Source organism: Ahaetulla prasina, chromosome 2 (assembly GCF_028640845.1).
Source record: "Ahaetulla prasina isolate Xishuangbanna chromosome 2, ASM2864084v1, whole genome shotgun sequence".
NCBI lineage: Eukaryota > Metazoa > Chordata > Lepidosauria > Squamata > Colubridae > Ahaetulla > Ahaetulla prasina.
In genome coordinates, this window is record NC_080540.1 from 30,536,909 (window position 1) to 30,544,083 (window position 7,175).

Below are 7,175 nucleotides of genomic sequence, written 5' to 3' on the forward strand. Positions count from 1 at the left end.
TCTCTTTTATTTTTCGCCATTTTTGCCAATAATTTAGAATTTCTATTACTAAATTCAAAAAAATTCCTATTTAAATATCTCAAATTTCTTTTTACTAACTCTGTATCCTCTTCTATCATTTTATTTCTTAACATATTAAGCGCCTGAAAAAAAAATTTTTTTTTAGTAAGCAAAAATTGATTTTCCAATTCTTTAATCTGATTTTTATCTCTTTCCATTTTAATTTTATAATTTTTATATTTCCTACTTGATAATTTAATACTCTCCCCTCTAAACACCGCTTTCATCGCATCCCAAACAATTTCAAATTTAACCTCCCCGTTATCATTTAATCTCCAACTTTCCTCCAATTTTTTAAGTATCCATTTTTTATCCTTTTCATTTTTATACAGTTTCTCCTCATATCTCCAATAGCTTCTTTTTTTCTCAAAATTAAAATCTAAATCCACCATAACTTCTGCATGATCAGAATCTTTAAAAATTCCCACATCTACCTTATCCACATTATTCAACAAATCTTTAGAAAGAAAAATATAATCAATTCTAGAATATGTATTATATATCTTAGAGAAAAAAGTATATACTCTTTCAATTCCTTTGACCTCTCTCCACACATCCACCACGCCGTTTCGAAGCATCCACGTATTTAAAATCCCCATTTTATTTGCTCCTCCACAGCGGGTGGGATTAGTACTGTCTATTTTATCTCTGATTAAATTAAAATCCCCAGCCACAATTACTTTCCCTACACTTTCATTCTCCAAAATTTTTGTTATTTTTTCAAGAAATTCTCTTTGTTTTTCATTCGGTAAATATAAATTAACAAGTGTCACTTTTTCCTCATTAAGATTTCCAACAATTATTACATATCTTCCATCTTCATCCAAAATTACCTGATGTTTTTCAAAATACACCCTATCTGATATCAGTGTTGCAACTCCTCTGGCTTTTGAAGTTCCAAATGCTTTTTCATATATTTGCATTATTTATATTTTTAGATAAAAGCAGCTAAATTTAAAATTTTGCTACCAGTTCTCCGAACTACCCACCCCCATTGCTACTGGATCGCCCGATCGGATCTGAACTGGGAGCATTTCACCCCTGCTCCCCTCCTTCTGCATTTCTGGGAGTTTTTTTTTTTAATCACCAAATTTTTATCCTTATTTGATACCTTTCCCCCATCCCTTGTCTTTATTTATTCAACCTCTTCTCTATGCAGCTGATTGGTGACTCAGTTCCCAGGCAACCATTGTTTCTTCCTTCCTGTTTGATTGGCTGCTGTTCGGTTGCCAAGACGACAGGGGCAGGCCAGGAATAGAGGCAGCCACTAGGGAGAGAGAGAGGTGGGTCTTTTGTCTTCCCTCAGAAGTGGAGGAGTTGAAGGGGAAAATAGTTCTCTCTTTTAGGAAACTTTGATTAGATGCAGCCCAGAATCAGAAGATGTGGGCGGGGGGGGGGAGGGGATGAAAGAATGTTTAAAAAATATTTAAAACAAGGACAAATTCAAGACTTTGACAGAAGGAAAATAGAAAACTAAAACTAAAAACATATAAAGGGTAAGAAGATGCAGTGAAATTGGACATTAAAGAGAATACAATTTAAGAATAGAATAGACTAAAATAAAATAGAATAGAATTTATTGGCCAAGTGTGATTGGACACACAAGGAATTTGTCTTGGTGCATATGCTCTCAGTGTATATAAAAGAAAAAATACCTTCATCAAGGTACAACATTTACAACACAAATGATGGTCAATATATCAATATAAATCATAAGGATTGCCAGCAACAGAGTTACAGTCATACAGTCATAAATGGAAAGAGATTGGTGATGGGAACGATGAGAAGATTAATAGTAGTGCAGATTTAGTAAATAGTTTGACAGTGTTGAGGGAATTATTTGTTTAGCAGAGTGATGGCCTTTGGGAAAAAACTGTTCTTGTGTCTAGTTGTTCTGTTGTGCAGTGCTCTATAGCGTCGTTTTGAGGGTAGGAGTTGAAACAGTTTATGTCCAGGATGTCCTGGCCCTCTTCTTGATTTGTGGAGTATACAGGTCCTCAATGGAAGGCAGGTTGGTAGCAATTATTTTTTCTGCAGTTCTAATTATCCTCTGAAGTCTGTGTCTGTCTTGTTGGGTTGCAGAACCAAACCAGACAGTTATAGAGGTGCAAATGACAGACTCAATAATTCCTCTGTAGAATTGGATCAGCAGCTCCTTGGGCAGTTTGAGCTTTCTGAGTTGGCGCAGAAAGAACATTCTTTGTTGTCCTTTTTTATTTATTTATTTATTTATTTATTTATTAATCAAACTTATATACTGCACCATCTCCCGTAGGACTCAGGGCGGTTCACAGGCATATTAAAACAATATAATAAATAAACATTAAAACCCAGTTAAAACTAGATATTATCATGGCCTGATCACTCAAACAGTAAAAACCAATAAAAACCCCATTAAAATTTGCTAAAACATTTTATCTTAGGCTAGTCCAGCGCGCTGAAATAATAGAGTCTTCAGTTCACGTCTGAAGGTCCGGAGGTCGGGGAGTTGTCGTAATCCCGGAGGAAGCTCGTTCCACAGGGCTGGTGCCGCCACAGAGAAGGCCCTCCCCCTGGGGGCCGCCAACCTACATTGTTTGGTCGACGGCACCCTGAGGAGGCCCACTCTGTGGGAGCGCACAGGTCGTTGGGAGGCAATCGGCAGAAGGCGGTCTCGAAGGTATCGGTCCTAAGCCATGGGCGCTTTAAAGGTGGTAACCAAGACCTTGAATTGCACCAGGAAGACTACGGTAGCCAGTGTAGGCCACGAGGATGGGTGTTATATGGGAGCAACGCGGTGCTCCCTCTATCACCCGCGGCCGCATTCTGGACTAACTGGAGCCTCCGAGTGCTCTTCAAGGGGAGCCCCATGTAGAGAGCATTGCAATAGTCCAGGCGGAAAGTGATGAGGGCGTGAGTGACTGTGCGTAAGGCGTCCCGGTCAAGGAAGGGGCGCAACTGGCGGATCAGGTGGACCTGATAAAACGCTCCCCTGGCGACGGCTGTCAAATGATTCTCTAAGGACAGCCGATCGTCCAGGAGGACGCCTAAGTTGCGCACTCCCTCCCTGGGGGTCAGTACTTCCTCCCCCACAGTCAGCGATGGTGTAAGCTGACTGTACTGGGACGCCGGTACCCACAGCCACTCTGTCTTGGAAGGGTTGAGTCGGAGCCTGTTCCTCCCCATCCATCACCTCCACGGCTTCATTGGAGTGGTTCGGGGTGGAAATGTACAGCTGCGTATCATCAGCGTACAGATGATAATCCACCCCGAAACCACGGATAACCTCGCCCAGCGGTTTCATGTAGATGTTGAACAGGAGAAGCGAGAGAACAGACCCTGAGGCACCCCACAAGTGAGGCGCCTCGGGGTCGATCTCTGCCCCCTTGCCAACACCGTCTGCGAGCGGTCAGAGAGATAGGAGGAGAACCACCGATAAACGGTGCCTCCCACCCCCAATCCCTCCAACCGTCGCAGCAGGATACCATGGTCGATGATGTTTTTGATGTTAGCTGTCCATTTTAGATCTTGCGTTATGATAGAACCTAGAAATTTAAAGGTTTCTACTGTTGATACTATGTTGTCTAGTATTGTGAGAGGTGGAAGCATGGAAGGGTTTCTCCTAAAGTCTACCACCATTTCTACGGTTTTGAGTGTGTTCAGTTCCAGATTGTTTGGCCCAAAATTTCTAGTCTGGTGGCATAAGGTATTTTACTGCGAGCAGAGGAGTGGAGGACTCTTCTTGTGAAATATCTCTGGACCCACTCAATTGTATTAATGTCCAATATGCAGTGTGGGTTCCAGACAGATGAGCTGCATTTGAGAATTGGATCAGCAGCTCCTTGGGCAGTTTGAGCTTTCTGAGTTGGCGCAGAAAGAACATTCTTTGTTGTCCTTTTTTATTTATTTATTTATTTATTTATTTATTAATCAAACTTATATACTGCACCATCTCCCGTAGGACTCAGGGCGGTTCACAGGCATATTAAAACAATATAATAAATAAACATTAAAACCCAGTTAAAACTAGATATTATCATGGCCTGATCACTCAAACAGTAAAAACCAATAAAAACCCCATTAAAATTTGCTAAAACATTTTATCTTAGGCTAGTCCAGCGCGCTGAAATAATAGAGTCTTCAGTTCACGTCTGAAGGTCCGGAGGTCGGGGAGTTGTCGTAATCCCGGAGGAAGCTCGTTCCACAGGGCTGGTGCCGCCACAGAGAAGGCCCTCCCCCTGGGGGCCGCCAACCTACATTGTTTGGTCGACGGCACCCTGAGGAGGCCCACTCTGTGGGAGCGCACAGGTCGTTGGGAGGCAATCGGCGGCAGAAGGCGGTCTCGAAGGTATCCCGGTCCTAAGCCATGGAGCGCTTTAAAGGTGGTAACCAAGACCTTGAATTGCACCAGGAAGACGACCGGTAGCCAGTGTAGGCCACGCAGGATGGGTGTTATATGGGAGCAACGCGGTGCTCCCTCTATCACCCGCGCGGCCGCATTCTGGACTAACTGGAGCCTCCGAGTGCTCTTCAAGGGGAGCCCCATGTAGAGAGCATTGCAATAGTCCAGGCGGAAAGTGATGAGGGCGTGAGTGACTGTGCGTAAGGCGTCCCGGTCAAGGAAGGGGCGCAACTGGCGGATCAGGTGGACCTGATAAAACGCTCCCCTGGCGACGGCTGTCAAATGATTCTCTAAGGACAGCCGATCGTCCAGGAGGACGCCTAAGTTGCGCACTCCCTCCCTGGGGGTCAGTACTTCCTCCCCCACAGTCAGCGATGGTGTAAGCTGACTGTACTGGGACGCCGGTACCCACAGCCACTCTGTCTTGGAAGGGTTGAGTCGGAGCCTGTTCCCCCCCATCCATCACCTCCACGGCTTCATTGGAGTGGTTCGGGGTGGAAATGTACAGCTGCGTATCATCAGCGTACAGATGATAATCCACCCCGAAACCACGGATAACCTCGCCCAGCGGTTTCATGTAGATGTTGAACAGGAGAAGCGAGAGAACAGACCCTGAGGCACCCCACAAGTGAGGCGCCTCGGGGTCGATCTCTGCCCCCTTGCCAACACCGTCTGCGAGCGGTCAGAGAGATAGGAGGAGAACCACCGATAAACGGTGCCTCCCACCCCCAATCCCTCCAACCGTCGCAGCAGGATACCATGGTCGATGATGTTTTTGATGTTAGCTGTCCATTTTAGATCTTGCGTTATGATAGAACCTAGAAATTTAAAGGTTTCTACTGTTGATACTATGTTGTCTAGTATTGTGAGAGGTGGAAGCATGGAAGGGTTTCTCCTAAAGTCTACCACCATTTCTACGGTTTTGAGTGTGTTCAGTTCCAGATTGTTTGGCCCAAAATTTCTAGTCTGGTGGCATAAGGTATTTTACTGCGAGCAGAGGAGTGGAGGACTCTTCTTGTGAAATATCTCTGGACCCACTCAATTGTATTAATGTCCAATATGCAGTGTGGGTTCCAGACAGATGAGCTGCATTTGAGAATTGGTCTAGCAAATGTTTTGTATTCCCTAGTTTGCAGTACAATATTACTGGAGAAAAAGCTTCACAAGATTAGGTTAACAACTCTAAATGCCTTTTTGGCAATGTTGTTACAGTGAGCTCTGGCATGTAGATAGCTTGAGATGAGTACTCCAAGGTCCTTGATGGAGTGAAGGTCATCTACAAGGTCATATCCACCCAGCTTGTATTTTATGTTCTGTTTTTTTTGTTTTTGTTTTGCCAGTGTGTAAGACAGAGCATTTGTTGGTTGAGATGTGGAGTTGCCAATTGTTTGACCATTCTGACACATGCTTGACACCCAGTTCCATTGCTCATACTTACTTTTGACAAAAAGTCATACAGAGAGAAATGTCCATGTTCACACAGATTTAGAGTTTCATATTCAAGACACCTCAGGCAAAAGATTCCTTCCTTCTCTCTTTGGGGAGTCTTGTGTCTTCTATTCAGCTGTCTTTACTTAATATAACTATTATTATTTAGCTTGTTCATCTCCAGCTGCATGACAAATTTAATTATTAATTGTATATTTTACTGTTTGATGATTATATTGGAATTTAATTTCATTAGTCTTACATTTGTTATGTGTTCATTTCCTTCAGTTTTAAATAATCTTAAGTGCCACATTAATACAAAAGAAGAATACAAAACCCAATAATTGCAATGAAAAAATTAAATGTTACGCACCTAAGAAACAATATCACAGTCATTTCCCTACTTTTATCATGAGATGTTCCTTAGTGTTTAGATCTGGCCTCAGGATAATAATGTAGCACTTTGGGAAGAAGATGAAGCCCAGCAGTCCAGCACTGGAGGTCAAGATGGAGAAGACCTGAACAGCCACCATGGACTTTCCTTTGGTGCTCAGGTAGGTGGGCAGGAAGGAGACCCAGACACTGCAGAAGACCAGCATGCTGAAGGTGATCATCTTGGCTTCATTGAAGGCCCCAGGAAGATTTCTGGCCAGGAAAGCTACAGTGAAGCAAATGGAAGCTAGGAAACACATATAGCCAAGGACAACATAAAACATGGTGACAGACCCTTCATTGCATTGAAGGATGATCTCTCCAAGCTGAGAGTGTAAATCAGCATCAGGGAATGGGGAAGAAATTCCCAGCCATAAGGCACAGATGAAAATTTGGCCAGAAGAACCAGAAAGGATGATGGAGTTGGCCAAGCTCTTCCCCAACCATCTTCTCACTTTGTTCCCCGGTTTTGAGGCTAAGAATGCCAGCACCACTGTGATTGTCTTGGCCAACACAGAAGACACAGCTATGGAGAAGACAATACTGAACACAGTTTGTCGGAGAAGACAGGTGGCTTTCCTTGGCTGCCCAATGAAGAAGAAGGAGGACAAGAAGCAAAGCAAGAGGGAGATGAGGAGGATATAGGAGAGGTCGCGGTTGTTGGCTTTGACAATGGGAGTTTCTAGATATTTAATAAATATAATTAAAATTAATCCTGTGGTTAGGAACAAGAATAGGGCGAAGGAGACCAGGATGATGCCCAGATGTTCTTCATAGGAGAGGAAGGTTATTCTTTTTGGGATACATTGGACTCTGTTCTTAGTTGGATATCGATCATCTGGGCACTGGGTGCATTTTTCAGTATCTGAGAAAA